Raw genomic sequence first — 20,284 nt, 5'->3', positions numbered from 1 at the left:
CAGTCAAGCTGGCTGCTCTCTTTTCTACTTGTGTCCAATAGTTAGAGATTAATTGCCACGTTTTGGCCCGTTTCTCAAGTTCTTTTCCGGTGGGAATTTGTCATAATGCAGGCGATGTTTCCACGCCTGCCAAATGTAGCACAGCACGCCCATTTGTATTTGCAGATAGGTAGCATATGTCAGCAGAAGTACACCGCGGCGTCCATTGCAAATATCAAATTAAAGAAAAAATAATTTCTACCACGTCTTTGTTCGTTTATCACAATTATATTTTAAGGACATATTCTGTTGTCTGCTCCGGTTTTTTCCATCGCAATGACAGTTATGTTCAATCTTTTCACTTTTCTGCCCAGTTTGTCGACAAGGAAAGCAGACACAATTACAATTGTACATGGAATGAGCTTATGTTTGGAATTGTTGCCATAATAGGAGGCTGTTCTTTCGCATGTATCAACTGTCCCTTCTAGCGGACTGTGGAGCTCATTTTCCAAGTCTATGGAGCGTAGAAAAAGGTTTATCGGCGTTATCCTTGTCTTAACATCATTACTCATGGTTGGGGGCATGTCTGTGGTTTAAGAAAGTAGATGGGGACACAGAACAGGAGTTACATTGCTGTCTCCCTTTCCCCTCTGCCTCCCAAGAACACTTGGTTGTACACTAGCATGACATTTGGAATCTATCTGCCCTTTAGATTAGCAAAAAACAGGTGCATTCTATGGACATCTACTGTAAACGTTGCCTGCCAAGCATAAATAGCTTGCAGCGTTTACTCAATTTCCACTGCAAAGTGCAAATTTGAGACCTAAAAGTGCTACCACACCAGTGCTCGAAGTGAGTGGGAACGGTAGGAAGCAGTGTTCTACTACTTTTATGTTTTACTGTTTACATCGCATCGACTTTTTTCTAACATTTTCACCATTCCAGAACTGTTCTTTGTGAAGTTAAAACACACTTCTCCATTTTACCAATGGATATCAGTTACAGCTAAACTGAAATCTGTTTCAACTCAATAGGTTGTCAACAAGCATGACTGCAACCCTTGGAAAACGCGTTGCACGTTGCTCTCTTTCCTACCAATCTGTCGCCACAGTTCCACTACTTTCTTGGTACACTTCTATCACTGTTCCACACCCATTTTACACTGCTCGTTTGCACTTTGCAGTGCAGATTACGTAAATTCCCCAGCGGGGACATCTTTCCATGTCAGGACAAATGAAATAGGTCCCTGCCATACGATTTATGCCTAGGAGGAAAACTACCTCCAATCCGTATTTGGCTACTGCTCATTATATTTCTTCTCAGTCCCATTTCTACAACCCAAATTCACTTGGCATTTAAAAGAAAGGTTGCTTCCTGCTTTCATATGGACTTTGCAATATTACAATCTGCCCTACATTATTACGAATTGTATTCACATCTCTGAATCATGGCATCCCACTACCCACCTAACCACGAAGCCATCTTACCCTGATCGCCATCCCCCAAAGGCATCCGTACAATTTCACATGACTGGTCAATTCTTCCATCTGTGGCAGCCTAGGCCAATATTTTACAGGAGAGGGCATTCTTGTCTCATCAATGCTCTAGTTCCGAATTGAATGGGTTTGTGATTGGTTCTAGTATTCAAAATCAATAAAATGACTGTATAATACTAAACAAATAAATAAATAAGTAATGCACATGTAATAATTAAGTGGGAAACCATGTGTAAAACCGTACGCAAACCTATGCAAGTGTTACACGTTTTACCACTCTGAACATGATTCCTTTCTGTTTCTCTAAATATGTAGTGAATGTACAGACCTGTGATTATCCCCCTTCATTCCAAATCAGATGGACAGAGCCATGTGCAATTTCCACTACAGCACGCAGCTGCAGCTGCAGCCACAGCAGCACTACTATGGGCCTCATTACGAGGCTTGCGCTCACGGAATGAAGGGGGCCGTTGTGGGACCGGCCCCCTTCATTCCGTCAGGGCTGATTACAGGGTTCCCATCGCGGGACCCGGATCAGATGCCTGGTAACACCAGGCTTGCTTTCCGGGTCCCGCGAGGGGAAAAGGAGGTAACAACGGGACACTTATAATGTGCACGTTGTTACCTCCATCCCCATTCCCATTGAACCATATGGGGGCTCAAATGGGAATGGGGAATGGTTCCTGCAAGGAGGACTTACTGGGTCCTCCTATGTCGGAATGACCCGGTAAATCCCCATTGCAGGAACCCAGAACCCGGAAAAGGAGCCTGGTTTGGAGACCTCCAAACTCGTAATGAGGCCCCATGTCTGCCATGGGCTTACTTTCCAGGTGTAATGTTTCCCAAATGAGACAGTTCTTGTTGGGCCTCATCAAAGGTCTGGCAGTAGAGGTGAAACCAGTGATATTTGGGAACACTACTTGTTCTCTAGCACCTGTTTTAGGAAACCAACTTTCTCCCAGGCCGGTGCTGGATAAAATGCGTTTTGCTGTTTTTGTTTAATCTCCTATACCGCGCACATTTTAAAGTGTGATCCTTGTCCATAGTCAAGGTAGGTTCAAGGTACACGCCCAGTGTTTTGATGACTTGAGAGGTGGTGATTGGAATGTTATCAGTGGTAAAGGAGCAGTATTGTTTGTCCAGTTTACCCAGCATGGAGGGAGAACCAATCAGCAGAAGTTCGTTTTTCTCACTGTTGAGACTGTTAGTTTAATCCAGCAATGTTATTACAGGTCATCTCATCAACAATAGGTCATTAGTAAGATACAGCAACAGATATTGGTCACCAATCCTAATTCAGCAATGACTTTCCTCCTTCCTCAACAACAGCAAACAAATAACCCAACTGTCCACTTTTGCCTTGGCCGCGTGCCCTGTCAATATTGGAGTACCACAAGGAGCATGTCTATCAGCCCTCCTCTTCAACCTCCATCTGTCCACCCTTCCTGGAATCATCTGCCCGCACAATATCCTGTGCTATAACTTTGTGGATGATGCACAAATCATCCTGAAGCTCTTCAACTCAGACCCCAACTTCCAGCCCGACCTTACAGCTTGCCTCCTTGACATAGACCGTTGGATGACTAAAAACCACCTCCTCCTAAACCCCACTAAAACCAAAATCATGGTGTGTGGCAACACTGAGCTTCTCCCCGCCCTCTACCGTGGCCCCCATCCACGGGTCAAGCTCCAACCCCCTCCCTGAATGAATTCTAGACTCTGACCTATCCCTCTCACGCCAAATCAACAATGTCTCCAAATCTTGTCATTACCATCTCAAGTTTCCTTACCTCTCATTTCCGAACAGAGTTGCTGCTGTTAGGTCCATTGTAATGTCAAGACTGGACTATGCTAACTCCCTCTACCTCGGAGTCCAGGCATACCACCTTACTAAATTACAAAGAGCACAAAACGCTGCCGCCAAATTGCTTCTAGCACTGGGCCCAAGAGACCACACCTCTCCAGCTCTCAAAACTCTGCACTGGCTCCCAATTGGACGAAGGGCCACTTTCAAGACTCTGTGCATCACTCACCGAGCAGTGCACAAGATAGCCCCTATATACCTGCAAGACAAACTTAAACCTTACCACCTTTGCCGCACCCTAAGATCAAGCTCAGCACACCTTCTGGTGATCCCAACCACCAACTTGGTCAGGATCGGGGGATCCTTGTTCTCAGCCTTGGCCTCCACTCTTTGGAACTCACTTCCCCCTCTCACATCCGACACACCAAAGACTGTCATTCCACAAACTACTAAAAACATGGCTCTTCCCATAACTCAAATGATCACCCTAAATATGCGCATGAAACTTCCAAAAAACACATAATGAAACTAGCCTCCTGGCAGTCAAAACCTCAGCTCCCAACCACAGGTTGGGATGAAGCGGATGGACTGAACGGATGAGTGGATGCTCATCATCTCATACCTGCTCACCGTGCTTCCACAAGCCAGAAAGAATGGATAAGGGGGATGGAACGGATGGAGGTTATTAAACGATCGGACTGATGGAATGGAGAGACTGGATGGAACCGAGGGAGTGGATGGAACCGAGGGAGTGGAGTGGATGGAACCGAGAGAGTTGATGGAACAGATGAAGTGGATGGAACGGATGGAGTGGAGTGGATGGAACGGATGGAGTGGATGGAGGTGACAGAGCTGATGGAACGGAGGGAGCAGATGGAACGGTGGGAGCGGATAGAACAGAGGGAGTGAATGCAACAGAGAGAGTAATTGGAACAGAAGGAGTGGATGGAACGTAGGGAGCAGATAGAACAGATGGAGTAGATGGAACGGATGGAGTGATGGAACGGATGGAGTGATGGAATAGATGGAGTGGATGGAACGGGTGGAGTGGATGGAACGGAAGGGGCGGATGGAATGGGTGGAGTGGAAAGAACGAGTGGAGTGGATGCAACGGATGGAGTGGATCCAGCGGATGGAACGGACGCAACAGTGATGGAACAGTTGGTGCGGATGGAACTGTTGGTGCGGATGGAACGGTTGATCTGGATGGAACGGTTGGTGCGGATGTACGGTTGATGCGGATGGTACAGCTGATACAGATGGAAGAGTGGATGGAGTGTCGAAATAGATGGAATGGATAGAACCAATGGAGTGGATGGAACGGACAGAGTAGATGGAACAGATGGAGTGTATGGAATGGATCGAGTGTATCGAACAGATGGAGTGTATAGAGCGGATGGAGTGTATGGAACGGGTGAGTGGGTGGAACGGATGAGTGGATGGAATGGATGGGACAGTTGGAGTGGAAAGAACAGATGGAGTAGATGCAACGGATGGAATGGATTGAACGGATGGAGTAGATGGAATTGGACGGAGCGAATGGAACGGAGGGAGCAGACATAACGGAGTGAGCGGATGGAACTGAGGAAGTGGATGGAACGGAGAGAGTGGATGGAATGGATGAAGTCGATGGAACAGAGGGAGAGGGGAAATGGATGGAGTGGATGGAACCGATGGACTCGATGGAATATGTGGAAAGTATGGAGTGGATGGAACGGATGGAGCAGATGGAACAGAGGGAGTGGATGGAACGGAGGGAGCAGATGGAACGGATGAAGTGGATGGAACAGAGGGAGAGGAGAAATGGATGGAGTGGATGGAACGGATGGAGTGGATGGAACAATAGGAGCGTGTGTAACGGTAGGAGCGGGTGGAACGGAAGGAGTGGGTGGAACAGAAGGAGTGGGTGGAACGGTTAGGGCGGATGGAACGGTTGGAGCGGATGGAACGTTGGTGCGGATGAAATGGTTGGTCCGGATGAAAATGGTTTGTGCGGATGGAACAGCTGGTGCGGATGGAACGGCTAGTGCGGATGGAACGGCTGGTGCGGATGGAATGGCTGGTGCGGATGGATCGGCTGGTGCGGATGGAACGGCTGGTGCAGATGGAACTGTTGGTGCGGATGGAACGGTTGGTGTGAATAGAACGGTTGGTGCGGATGGATCGGTTGGTGCAGATGGATCGGTTTATGCAGATGGTACGGCTGGTGCGGATAGAAGAGTGGATGGAACATATGGAATGGATCGAACGAACGCCTGGAGTGGATGGAATGAACAAAGTGGATGACCAATGGAACGGATGGAGTGGATGGAGCGGATGGAATGGATAGAGTGGATGGAACGGATGGAGTGGGTGGAACAGAAGGAATGGGTGGAACTGAAGGAATGGAAGGAAAGGATAGAGTGGACGGAACCAAAGGAGTGAATGAAACAGAAGGAGTGGATATAACGGCTGGTGTGGATGGAACGGTTGGTGCAGATGGAATGGCTGGTGTGGATAGAACGGTAATACGGACAGAACTGATGGAACGGGACGTGCAGATTAAACAGTTGGTGCAGGTGGAAGTGTGGATAGAGTGGATGGTACGGATGGAACCCATGGAGTGGATGGAACGGATTGAGTGGATGGAACGGGCGGAGTGGTATGAACGGAAGAAGTGGATAGAACTGAGTGGATGGAATGGACGGAGAGAACGGAACAGAAGGAACTGATGGTGCTTATGGTGCAGGTGTTATGGATGGCGCTGATGATACAGATAGTGCTGATGTTACAGGTGTCACGGATGGTGCAAATAGTGCGGATGATACGGATGGTACGGATAGAGACAACATCTGTTCACCATGAAGCTACCTAATATCTGTATCGCCTATATATGCCAGTATCCGCTTATGTGTCTGTATCCCATATATACCCCTATCCATCCTCTCGTCATATATATGTATGTCGCTATGTACGGCCCTACTGTCCTGCTCACGTCCCCAGTTTCGGGCAGGCACTTGTACTGATATCCACCATATCACACCACTATGCTTACTCTGATCTATACACCATCATTCAACTAGAACACAGCTATACCATGATACATTCGGCCCAGCTGTTCTCATACGAACACAACCCCACAAACACCTCATCACCCTAATAAAACACAGCTAGCTGAGCACATTCCGGCTAGCTTAGGCGTTCCTTATACAATTCAGAATAGAGGGTGCGAGATGCAGGGCAGATTTTAGTAAGCGCCCCTGCAAGATGTTAAGGTATGAGTTTAAGTTAAACAAACACATGTCAAGTGCATAAAATAGAACTGATTCCACTTTCAATGACATATATTCCAGCAATAGGACCAGAGAGAATCTGCAGTATTTGGGGAAAATTCTCTTCATTTGACTTAGTAGCAATCTGGCCTTCAAATTTAGACGCTGAGCCCAGAGTTTGATGAAAGATGCATTACTTAAATGCTAGCCAAGTTAAATAATTTCCGTTGATTGAGATATGGCTTCACCATTCATCTCCCATATGCAATGCTTTAATTTTTTACCAGCATCAAACACCATAATGATAGTGTTTGCGGAATTCGGTCTAAGATTATGTTGAGATGCAAATTCCCCAAGTAACTGCAGCTTCCTCTGAAGGCCTGACGGAGTAAAATCAAACAAAATAATATTGTCAGCAAAGGCTTACCAATGCAGCCTCTTCCTTTACACTTTAAAGACAACAGCATCCCAGATGTTAATATAATTTAAAGCATTACTCACTAATATTCCGTAATAACCTCTGAGGTACTCTTATGGCCTGTGAGAGGGTAATCGTGATCAATATTGTGATCAATAATCTCTGCCAGTAAGACAGAGAACAATGCAAATTCTCTGAAGATTGTAATATTGTCAGATGGATGAGAGTGAAGGAAATGCTCCTGAACTGAACACTTCAGTTAGTCAGAACAGAATCATGACCAACTCTCAAACCCCCCGTTTTCCTCAAAGCTATTTACCAACATTATGATGTTATTTTACTTGATTGATGCTTTAACATTTATTTACTACACCTTTCAAGTTATAGTAAACATTGTACTGTGTTTTGTATTTAAAATAAACACCGTACTGTACTAGTTACGTTTTGGTTTAAAATGGTTCTGAAAATGCCCGTTTACTGATTTGTGGGGGTTGCTCTAGTGCTTTCATATGTAGGCAGTAGCTAATTGGCTGTCCACTTTGTTAGTGATGTCACTATTATGTGATTGACTTTCGAGTATGTGCTTTTTTTCCCACACAGGAGTCATTTTCTTTCACCGAATATGAGCTGGGCTCTAGGGCTGTAGTCAGTAAGTAAACCCAATCTTTAATGTATGTATAATCTTTTCTAAAGTTAGTAAAACTAACTCATAGCCAATGGTGGCATCAGGCTTTCTGATGCTGCCGCCGGCTTGGAATTTGCTTTGCTAACGTTCTGGAAACATCCTTAAATAATGTGGTAATTCATAAATATGGCAATGTATTTTGGCATATTCATTAAATGAGCAATATCCGTTTGCCAGCAACCAGGACCACAATCTGAGTGTAACAGATTGCTGAGACTTAAGCACACAAATCTCTATGCAATGCTTCCAAATGCAGCCCGTCATTCACAAGCTTGCAAGCGGATCCCTGACACACCCATAGCCTAGCGCTGCAGGATCAGGCCATGTTGGCAATGACATAAAACAAATCTGAAAATAAACAGTGCTTCGAATCACTACCTAGTGAAGCAAGCATTGGCAATGCCAACAGTTTGGGCTTTTGTGTAGTCAAAAGAAAGGCACTTGTTTAAATGAGCCATAATTGCATTAAGAGTCAGTTGGTAGAAAGAACAATTGTTTTGGAGTCAGTGCTGGATCAGTTGTGAATGGGTTGCAGAGGGCGAGGGTCGCATGATTGCATTCAGTGGAATAGTTTATAGCATCACGAATGTGAGTGCCTGGGAGGATGCAAAGGCAGCCATTTTGTGATGAGAATGAGCCCAGTGAAGATGAAACAGGTGTAAATCTTTGTCTAACTGCCCTTCACCTGGCTGTTCAACATAATTAGGTCCTTACTGAAGCATGAGGAAGTACCAAGGTCACATGGTTGATTGGCACCCAATCTCTTTGGCAGGGCTGATGCTGCAGGATGCTGTGCACACTTGGGTCATGCAGTGATGAGCCATAGGATGGCAACAGTTGGCAGATTATGTTAGCACCACAGTACATGTTAGCTTGGCAAATGTGTGCCCTATGCCTATAGAAAAGTAAAAACTGTTGTCTTTGTAAATGATTGTAAGCATAGCTCACAGACTGATGATGACACTCTTTCAACAAATGTGTGTGTGTGTTTGGTGTTACTGTAAGAAATACCTCAGTGAAATAAAAAACCGTTTATGTATGAGCAATTCATTGGCTTTGGTAAATTTGTGTGGTGCTTGCACCACAAAATACCCAAAATCATTGTTACAGAAGAGAGGGATTGGGGTTCAGAACTAAGACTGCCTGGTTGGCATAGTAACGGACAATGCCACATAACTGTCAAATGACTAAGATTTATTTTTCCAAACTCCTCCATTGTGCCACCCAATGAGACGTTTACGAATAATATTTGCTCCAGTCAGCAGCTGTGTAAGAAGCAAGTCGGGTGCCAGGATTTCCATTTCCCATCTGTGCAGTGATTTCATATTAGGCTGGTTTGGGCTGTTGTTAGTAGACACTTGGCCTATTTTGGGCTACTATGACGGCAGATCAGTGATTTGTCCTTCTGAAACTGTCATTCAACAGCCACCCACCGCATGCCCACTCGCTCTAACTCCAACACCCACTCTATCTACCTCCACCTACCCCACTCCCACTCTCTCTACACCCACCAAACCGGCCCCTATTACGTGTGCTGGTTTGGTTTTGTTTGGGCTATTTTATTCCTGAGACTGCTTTGTTTGTCATGTTTTTTGCCCCCAACCATCTACCATTACCCAACCACCCTACTCTCTCTAATGCAACCCACTCACCCACACCTGCCTACCCACCCTACCTCTGCCCTCTCACCCTGTCCCCTCCCTCTCTACCTCCACCCACCCAATGCCCATTATCTACAGCCACCCTCTCTACCCACTCCTGCACTACCCCCACTTTCTCTACCCCTATACACCCACCCGACCCCACTCTCACTCTACTCCCACTTACCTACCACTACTCTCTCTACCCCAACCCAAGCTACACCTACTCTCTCTACCCCCAACCACCCACCTTACTGCAACTCTCCCTACCACCACCCACCAAACCTCCACTCTCCTTACCTAAACCACACACCCACCCTTCCCCCTCTGTCTACCCCCACAACCTCCCCACTCTCTCTACCCCACCCACCCCACCCCAACTCTCTACACCCACTCACCTCTCTACGAACCACCCACCTACCCACCTACTCCACCCAAACTCTCTGCCCTCTATCATCCTTCCTCTCCCATTCTCGCTTTATTTCTTACCATCTCACTCTCAACCTTTCTTGCTCATATCTCCCTCTTGCTCATCATCGATGGCAACCTCCCTCAATCGCTTCCTCCCTTGCTCTATTCTCCTTCCTTCTCCTTCTCTTGCACAACTGCACTCCCTATCACATCCTGCAAATGCAAAATGCAAAGAACAGAAATAAATGCCAAAACTATTGACTTTGCCAATGCTTGTTAATATCATTCTAACTACAAGTTAAACTTTTTCTTAGCATCATTTCATTCTTAAATAAAAGGAGTTAATTATTTGACATTTAAGCAAGCAAACGTTTCTATTTTACACGAGCATCAACACATCATTTTTCTAAAATGATTACATCTTTTCATCACCGCCCTTCCAACTTAAAGATTCTCTTGCAACGGCCACTGCCAGCACATTTACCAACATTTTGATACTCGCATACATTCCATATTTTTCGAACAGATTCGCATTCAGCACATTAGAAAAACAATAACCTCCCTTTTAATTTCAATGCATGTTCCAGTCATATTTACACCTTTCTTTAACTCTTAAAAATGTGTATTTCCGTCTTTCTCTGTCGCTTCCCATGGTTTCCATGTTATTTCTTCTGTTGGTAGACCCTGGGACGAGGACGCTTGCAGTAATCATCATGTCCATGCTTCTGAATAGGTTGGTTGCTGATCTTCACTTCAAGGTTTCTGGTCAACCTTTCCTTCCTGACAACATAAAGGCAGGCATCCACCGTCAAGAGGTGCTTTCCTCCATCTTCCTCAGAGAACGATACTTGGCGCAAATTACTACACAGGCTCCACTGCGGATAATGAAGTTCACCAAATTCACAAGTTAACAAAGAGCGAGCAGTAGACGCTCCATCCATTACAGTTAACAATACATCAAAGAGTAATTTAAGTTTAACATGGAGCTGTTATTGAAAATGAATCTTTCCTAGCCAAATGCGTATTTTTTCAGTCATTATCATTTTTTGCCCATTTTTTCCCCTCTAATTTGTTCCTTTTACAGGCAATTCATCTCCCTTCACCCGTTTATAGGACATTGTGGATGGCTATGAAAGCTATGATTTATGTTGTGCAATTCACTCCTCTAACGAGCATTTTAACTAACCATTTTAAAAGCGCTTCTTGTTTTGAGTACTTACAGTGTCTCTTTTTTAAATTGGTATGTAGTAAGTGTGTCCCCATACCCTTATCATGACCCATTGGATACATTTTGTAGCTGGTTTCCTTACACATGTTTCCTATCATTTGGGGGAACTCTCGATGTCAGTTTCCTTGTCCAATTTCAATGCAACTCAATGTGTCGCCGTAGTCACATAAACAAGCGTAGCTTCATAACTGGGTTTATCACCAATAAACACTCGTTTCTTTGCCCTCAGCTACTGTATCAACGTAGTTTGAATTAAATGTATTGCTCCATGTCACATGCCCTGATCTGTGGAATATATGCTTCTTGATTGAGTAGTATTAGATATTCAATGGCCGAGAATGGCAATCAGCTAGAATCAATTTTCTCAAAAAGTCGTATATTCAATAGACTTGTGAGAGAATGGAGGTTTTGTCAGAAAACGTAATTTTAATGTCAGTTTATAAACTTCCTGTGATCATGCTAAAGATGCCTTAGTGCCCACAAGTTTCTTGTCCACATTAACAGACCTGAATGCTGAGTGCTTGTTTACATTTGTAGCACATTAACATGCCCTCTGGCATTTGTAGAATGTGTGCAAGCAACATAATGAGATGCGATTGCTAGATCTTGTCCTGCCCCGTGTAAAGGAGTAGCCTTGCCACGTTTGGCATCAGAGAGAATTTCAATTCTTTACAGACCCTGGCGCAGTAAAAGGGACTGTAAACCCACACCTTCCGAACTAGACTGTATCAACGTTGTCATCAGCTCTTTCAAACGTTTTCTTCTTTCCTGAATTCTGTCACCCTGTTAGCAAGTGCAATTTTATTGAATCTCCTTTTCCACTCAAGGGAAGATGGATGTCTTCTGCTCTTCTGGGAGCGGTGTCTGAGCTCCTGGCGGTCCCCCCAATGGCACCCTTTTTCACCTTGTCACCAATATTATATTGTTAAAAGATGCACACAGTGACGACTATGAGCCACTTCTTCATGTAAGGCTGTTAGTTTATTCCAGCTTGACCTTAATACAGGTCATCTCATCAATGATAGGTCATCAGTAAGATACAGCATACAGACACCGGTCACCCATTCTCCTTCAGCCAGGTCTCTTGAACTGTTCACGTGGAACTCTCCTCCGTCCAGCAGAGGGGAATCCATAATGTCATAGGATTCTGTGCTAAGGGATAGACGAGCAGCATATAACACCCTGATATGTACTTTGAAGGTTTTTTTTGGGCTTTGTGTAGTGCGGAACATGAGGTTGGACAGAAAGTTGAGTTTGACCTTCCTGTTGGATATCTCGGTCTTATCCCAACAGATCTGTAGAATTAAGTTGACCGCAGAATGGTCAGAAGAAGGTATCTGGTCAAAAGAAGGTATCTCATAATCTGGTAAATATATGGAGCATCTCAGGCTGCAGCAGCAACTAGTCAATCCTAGAGTGTGAATCGTGGACCAGTATATGATCAGCTGTTTTTCACACCCATGTAGCCATCTCAAAATACTCACTAACTCATACAATTCCATCAACTATATTTTATATTTTGCAGAGCTCTATGATCCCTTTGTACTTGGCTTGACATATCAATGGATATCTCCAAAATGGAGGTACATTATCCCCCATAATAATCCTGGATCCTATGATCTGACAAATAACGAACATATGCTCAAATTATTATGGGAACGTCAAATCTCGATGCATACATATTCATGAGGCTCACACACATACCTTATAACCAACCCACCACAACTATCAACATCCTCTTTGGATTTAAGAGAACCCTGCCCAGTCCAACACGTACTGACTTTTGAATCAAAGTCATAACTCCTCTGAAGAGTGTTGAGGATGAGAACCAAAAGAGAGAGCACCAAGGGATTTACCAAAGCTTACATCACTTTATGTCTCAAGTCTCATAGATCATGACCAACTTGGTCTAAAAAATTTATTATTTGTTGTTTATAATGTGCTAGATATGCAAATACAATTCACTTCACAACCCAAGGTTTGCAGACCAAAGGGTAATAATAGAGAAACATAGAGAAGTGGAGTAAAGGGGGAAGGACTAAGGGCAGATCAGGAATAGGTGTGATGGGTTCCAGGATCAACGTTCACAACAAAAACACAAGGTTTGGAATTCCTGGAGGTCTCCTTACGCTCTCTGAGACTTTATGTGCCTTAATGACATTAATGATTCCTCAGACATTCAAGGTAAAACGCCCAGCATGGCTAGCGTTTGGTAGATTAGCCATTGTTTCATTACCCTCTTGATGCAGAAGTGTAATTCTAACAATATTTGAATCATTGTTTCTCTCTAAAGACCCTCCTCTTCAAGGACCGACATCTTTAAGCACCTTGGACACCCCCAAACTAACATTCTGGCCAATCCCATATCTCTGCTAATCACTGTTCTCGTTGCTTAACTGTATGTAAGCTTGCCTTCTGTAGCTTGAGACCCCTTAGCTGTATTCCTATTAACCCATTGTTGGACAGCGCTCCGTGGCTTCTCAAAGCTAAGTCTGCATTAAATAAATACACAAAATGAATAACTTCAAAAATTTTAGATAGAATGCCTTGTCATTTAATGTCAATATCTGGCATATGTGGGATGAGCAAGGGCATATAAAGGCTCAATACAAAGGAGAGTACTTGATCATGTGACACATGGGCATTGGAATAGTGGGGCAATACTTGGGATATAGTGTGAGTTAATGTGTATAGTATGCCAGTAGCTGACAAATGACAGCATTAACAAAACATGTTTTTCAACACTACCTAGGCATATGATGCTAATACCTGGAATAGGGTGGTCATTTCTAGGCACAATATGGCCTGAGAAGGGAGCATTTGTCCAGAAGATACCATAGATGACATAAGGATTGAATCCCTGCACAACCTCGCATATTCTCCCAATATCTGCATTATGGATGCAGTATTTGGGCATATGATGGCACTATCTAAGCATTCATCCCCACTCCTGCACCTCAACACGGATGCAACCCCTGATTTAATATGCAAACAACCCCCAGAATTCCCTCTGTATTTCTCTCCTTTTGCTACTCCCGTTTCACATTCTTGCTGATTCAATATTGCAAAACCTGTTCTAACTTGGTATAATGAAACTGTCGGAGCAGTTCTGACATAGCACAATGACATTTTGCCCTGCTGTATGCACTGTGCTGGTTGGAATCTGGGCTTTGTGTGTTAACCGGGCATAATGGTGTCTGGTGTTGCTGTGATAGCTGTGCATAAAGGAATCTGGCCCTGCTTCGCTAACTGTGCGTGATAGAATTTTGCCTCCCTTTGCTAGGTGGACAATAGGCAATCGGGTGCTGGTGCAATAAATGGGAATCAAAATATCTTGCCCTACTGTCTAACTGGGCATAAAAGAACCAAGCATCACACTGCGCATAGTGGAATCTAGCACTGTTCTTACCTAGTATAATACAGCCCTTCAGCACTATGCTGACTGGGCATATCTTCAGCAATGCTGTGAGAACCTCGGCATTAGATGGCAAAGGAAGGAGCACCTGGGTTTTTGATTAAAGAACATATTCAACACCTTCTTAAAAAGAAGGAGCTCACTGCTTTTGGAGATCCATCGGCCATGTCCCTTCACCCCCATTCAAGCAACGCGTCTTTGTTTTCATTTTCAAGGCCCCACTGTAGTTATTCACATCTGCATGCATTCATCTAGATTACGTTTAATGAAAAAACCTTGAAATGCTCTGGGCTCTTTGGCACATTGATGCCCATTCTTGGCAAGCGTCCATAGATCTGTCAAAACTATTGCATTTGTTCAATGATTGCTACTGTTTGCGTATGTTCCTTGTGTTTTGTGTACTTGCTGCGATAAACTGTGGGGTGGGCACTGGGTTAGTGGTGTGAAACGACGTTTAGCATGCCATGTCACTCATTTCCTTCCATTCTGTATCACAGCGGTGGCCTCTTGTCATTGCACATTGGCTCAGTGGCTGAGGCAGCTTTAGGTGCGGGGGCGGTAACAGAGCGCCAGAGGGAGGCTGGGTGCACCACTCCGCCACCGCATCGTCTGCCTTCTTATGGGACTGCTATGATGAGATATAAAGATATCATGATTTGGGTTTGAAGGGTTTGGTTCGTGTGTATCAATAATGTGTGCACCATTTCTGTGTTTGTTTCGCATACAGTTCGCTGTTGATTGTGACTTTCCAGACTCGAATGAGTAATACATTCCTCGTCAGGCATTCTGTCTCTTTGAGCTTCCAGATGTCACTTGATGGCAGCTGTCTGTTACTAAGTGGAAAGCTTTTAGTCGCTGTATGTTTTTATATTCATTAGACAACTCGTGTGATGTGCGTTTCACGTTGGTATGCTGCACATTTTTTTTTTTTTTTTTTTTTTTTTTTTTATTTGTGTCTGTTCAATTTGAACTTTACAAAAGACGAGAAATTTTTCTAGCGCTGAGAGACAAAAACCAAAGACCCGTGGCTGCACAAGGGTGGGACCGTCAGCCCTCAAATCTCTGCAGAGTGTGTTGCAGTATTTTGATTGATGCTAATAACCAGGAGATTCGATCCCCTCCTATCAGTCTGTTCCAGCAGGTGTCTTCATCCCACCCATATTCCTCTGAGCTAAAGTGCTTTATGTAGGCCGATCTCAGGGCTAGAGTTGCTGGGCATGAGAGCAGTAGGTGCCTGATGGATTCTGTTTTGGTGTTGCACAGACGACATATGTTGGAGTCCGACAGGCCTCGGATGTTTAGAATCTCGTTTGTTTCCAGTAGATTCAGCCTGATTCTCAGCATGTAGTTTCTTGCCCTCCTATTTGGAAATTTTTGGAGGTAATGCATCGGCTCATTTAGTTTAGAAAATGACGGGGGTAGATGGAGAAGAAGTTTGTTTTTGGTGGCTAGGTCTTGGGTCTGGATCCAGTCTAGTTCTTTCAGTTTCTTGTAGACTCTCAGCGGATTTGTGATGAGGTCAGCTTCCGAACACGTCACTGAATCTAGGAGGGACGTATTTTTGTCTTTCCATGTTTTTAGCATTTTGACTTTGCCACTTTGTAGTTCTTTATTCAACAGGCCGAAGATTTGGTCACTGTTGGCCATGATACATTTCCTGAATAGCCTGAGTGAGTTGAGGTTGACTGTTGCTGTGAGTGACAATAAACCTAGCTCCCGACGAATTGCAGCAATGGATGTGGAATTTGGAAGTCCCAAGACTGTTTTCCAGAACCTGCTCTCTAGTTTTTGCCAGGTTCTTTCTGGGATTGTTGGCATAGCCTCGGCTCCATAGGCGATTGAAAGGACGACTTTTTTCTTATAGAAGTCTATTGCCGGGATGCACGAAAATTTACCAAATTTTGAGTCAATCGCCTTGGTTTGGGAAGCTAGTTTCATTAGCTTTTTTTCCAGGGCGATTTGCATTGATGATTCGTTTTTTGAGGAGTCGATCTGGACGCCTAGATATTTGTAGACAGAGACCCTCTCAATCTCTTTTCCCTCAAGGCGCCATTTAAATTTTTCAGAGGATTTGTTTTTCTTCTTTCCTCCTTCCAATATCATTATTTTTGTTTTTTCCTGGTTTATTTTTAAGTTATTTTCAGCTGTGTAGCTCAGGAGGTTAGATAATTGTCTTTGGAGACCAATCTGGGTCTGATCTAGGAGAATTAGGTCGTCTGCATACAACAGGTGGCTTATTTTCGAAGATGCAAGAACTGGTGGAAAGGTGTGTTCCAAATCTACTGATTCCCCATAATCGCCGATGTATGCAAGGAACAGTGCAGGAGCTAGCGGGCATCCCTGTTTTACCCCTCTCCCGATCTGAATTTCGTCGGATAGAGCTCCTCTTTGGGAAAGTCGAACCCTGAGGGAAGTGTCCGTGTGGAGAGCTTTGATTGGTTGTAATATTTCTTGTGGGCAACTCCAGTTCTCCAGTTTTTTCCATAGACGGTGTCTGTCTACAAGGTCAAAAGCCTGTGAGAGATCGATAAAGGCGATGAAGATTCGAGATTTTTTTTCCCAAGCTTTGCTTTTTAGAGTGCTGATCGCCATGATGTTCGCCGTCGTGCCCATGTTTTTCTTGAAGCCCGATTGGTATTTGTCATTGCATGGTGCAGATTCAGCCCACAACTGAAATCGGTTCAGGAGTAAGCTTCCGAAGACTTTTCCTATGCAATCCAACAGGGCAATTGGGCGATAATTTCGGGGCTCAGTAATGTCCCCATTTTTGTAAATGGGGACTATGATAGCTGTTGTCCAGGACGGCGGCAGGGATTTCTGCTCGGAGCATTTCTGAAAGATGGCGGCTAGCAGTGTTGCCCATTCCTGACGATTTTTTTTCAGGTCGATGTTTGAGATCCCGTCCGGACCCGCTGCTCTGGAGGTCTTCAGTTTTTTAATGTGGTTGCAGATTTCTTGTCGGTCGTCCAGACGGGCCCAGGGTGACAGCTGGCCTGTGGTGTCCCGGCACATGGTATGTGCGGGGGCTTGGAAGACCGAAGAGAAGTGCGCGATCCATTTGTGCTCTGGGATGGCGTTAATTGTGGAGTTGTTTATGGAAGGCGCCGTAGATTTCAGCAATGACCAGAATTCTTTAGCTTTGTTGCCATTGATGGCTTTTAGCATGATTTCGGCATCTTGTTGGTATAGTCGGTGACGGTGATCTTTCACCCATGATTTGTAGGTTACGATTGCCGATTTTAGTTTTTCTTTGTTTGACGGGTCGTTACCTAGCTGCCTTTTGAGTTTTCGGAGCTCCCTTCGTTTTGTCACCAGGGTGGAATCGTAGGCATGCTTTGTGCATGCAGCGCCTGGGGCTTTCTGTTTTTCGTTCATCCTATGTTTTAACAGCAGAGGCACATAGTCGAGATTCTTTACGCCCTTTGGTCTTTCTTCCCCGGTGTAGCTTGCCAACAGGGTTTTGACCGCTCGGGTTGTCAAGTTTAGGCGGTTTCCGCGGGCGTTTGATTCTACTTCCATGGAGTAGGGTTCAGGCGCTTTGTGATGGTTTGCCAGGGACATCGTCAGCTGGTTGTGATCGCTGGCTGTGGTCTGTCGGACTTCAAAGTTTTGTACTTTGCTCAGGAGTGTTCTGGATACATAGATGTAGTCTATGGTCGCTTTTAGAGAGCCTTGTTCCCAGGTCGGTATACGGTTTTCATATGGGAAGACGAAGTTCAGGTTTTCGAATTTTCTGGAGGACATCAGGGAGGACCATAGGTGACCTCTTTTCACTGCTGTTGTAGTATGCGAGGATGCGTCCAGTATTCGCACTTCCTTGGAGCATTTGGCATTCAAGTCCCCACAAATGATGATTGAAGAGACCTGTCGTATAGCTTGGATTTCGTCGACCAGGTTTTCCATCATTAAGAGGTAGGCCTGGTGATTGATTGCCGCTGGGTTCCAGTAGGTGTTAATCACCACTATTTGTGATGGACTGGAGGAGGGATTTTCGACCCATTCGAGGAGTACAGCTAGTATTGAGAGGTTTGCTTGGAGGGTAGACTTGAGGGTCAGCCCGATTCCCTGTCGGCAGGCCAAAAGGAGACCTGATGTTGGTCGACCTAGGGCTCCTCTGTTGGCTGGGGCCAAGATTATATCGTAACCGTCCATGGCTGGCTTTTGTCTGAGCCAAGTCTCTTGGAGGCAAATGATGTCGAATGAGGCTAGGTTTGCGTCTCCCGTTGAGGTGAGATGTGTATGACCTCTCGTGTTCCATGAGCAGAAGTGTAGTGAAGAGATGAGGCGGTCGACATTCCGTTTTCCCATGAGTTCGGCAGGCCGACCTGCGAATTGCTATTTCGTCCCATGGGATAGTGCCTTCGGGAGCCAGGCCCATAGCCCCTGTAGTTTCGTGGCTGTTTTTAAAAGGGGAGAGACTCTATCTGTTTTGGCTCCGATGTTCATCCTGTTTCTTTTCGCCATAGACTCGGTATTAGTCAAATTGGGTCGGTCTACTTTTGGCTGTTGATGCTTCGGGGACGTCGCTTCTGTGAACTTTTTCGGCTTGTCGCTCCTGGGGGTGGCATGTTTAATTTCTCGGTGGCTCACGTGTGACTTTGAGGATGCGCCTTCTACTGTTCGGGTGAGTTCTGGAAGTATTCGTGGCTCCGCTTTGTGCTCTTTCCCAGAGGTTTTGTCCTTTCGGCCCGTTTTGCTTTTTAGGTTTGTTTTCTCCCCCCTTTGTGAGTTCTGAGGGTCTCTTTGTACTATATAACCTAGCTCTGCCAGATCGTTTGTGGCATCCGCGATTTGCCTCTTTATGGACTTTGAGGCTGGGAAGATATAGGCTTTCGCTCTTTCATTTGAGTGGTATGGGTCGATAATTTTTAGATCAGAGGACTTTATCTTCCGGAGAGTTGGAATCATACTGAATAGCGTGAGAATCCCTCTTCTATTCAGTATGATGTCGTCGTCGTTTTCCGCGTGTTGCTCGAGCTTGATCGGCCCTTCCCTCGCGGAATCGTGTCTTTTCCGATGTTGTTCAGTCCTTGAAATAAAGTGAGTTCGCAGGTGTTGCCCCCTTTTTTCGGTTTTTCTTGGCTCCAGGTATGTGTCTTCTTTATACTTTTGCAGGGAGTCCTTGGTGCGTCGCGTTCGCTGGGGGCTGTGTTGGACGCTAGAAGCTGGCTTTTTGCAAGTTTGTCCTTCAAGTACTGCTGGATAGGTGAACGACACTACTCTGGAGCTCCTGGGGCTGCGAGTGGAGGCAGATTTCCGACAATGGAGGATTTTCCTACGTTCTTCCAAAGTGGTGAAGTTGTATGGTGAGTCCTCTTCTGACGATTCCTTTAGGTTTTCTTTTTTTGCATTTTGATCCACTTTAGGTGGGGGGGTCTGCGAGTTTAGTGGCTGAGTGGTTTTCTCGTTTTTGTCAGGTGGTGAATTTTCGGTGTCTTCAAGGTGTTGAGAGATATTCATCAGGACCTCGTCTACTAGGAAGTCCTCTGATGTTCTGGGGGAAGCGTTTGATGTTTGTTGGTTTGCGGCCAGACTCCGAGCCAGAGGTCTTTCTTTCTCTTTCTTTTTTGTTGGCCGTGGACTTTGTAGCTTTGCTGAGTTTGGATGTTGACTTTCAGGTTTTCCCCCCGGGGGGTGTTTTTCTGATCTCTTGCTAGAAAACAAGGGAAACGAGGGTTCTATCGCCCTCACTGTATGCTTTGATGCGAGCGAAGCGTTTGCTATTTCATCTGTGATAATAATCACGTCATGTGGGTCTGGGGTTGGTAAGCCAAAGTCCGATAGCTTGTTGGAGACTATGCTGGAGGGAGAAATTGATTGATGTGTTGGGGAGCTTTGGCCTCCCTGTTTGTCCCCTGCGGAGGATGAAGTGGAAAGGTTTGCCGACTCTTTTTGGCCTTTTTCCATGACCCGCTTTAGGGTTTTGAATTTGTCGTCTAGGGCTGTGATGTATCCCT

Source organism: Ambystoma mexicanum, chromosome 4q (assembly GCF_040938575.1).
Source record: "Ambystoma mexicanum isolate Mex_15411 chromosome 4q, UKY_AmexF1_1, whole genome shotgun sequence".
In the NCBI taxonomy this organism is placed as follows: Eukaryota; Metazoa; Chordata; class Amphibia; order Caudata; family Ambystomatidae; genus Ambystoma; species Ambystoma mexicanum.
The sequence above is the reverse complement of the archived record's forward strand: the minus strand, read 5'-3'. Positions refer to the sequence as shown.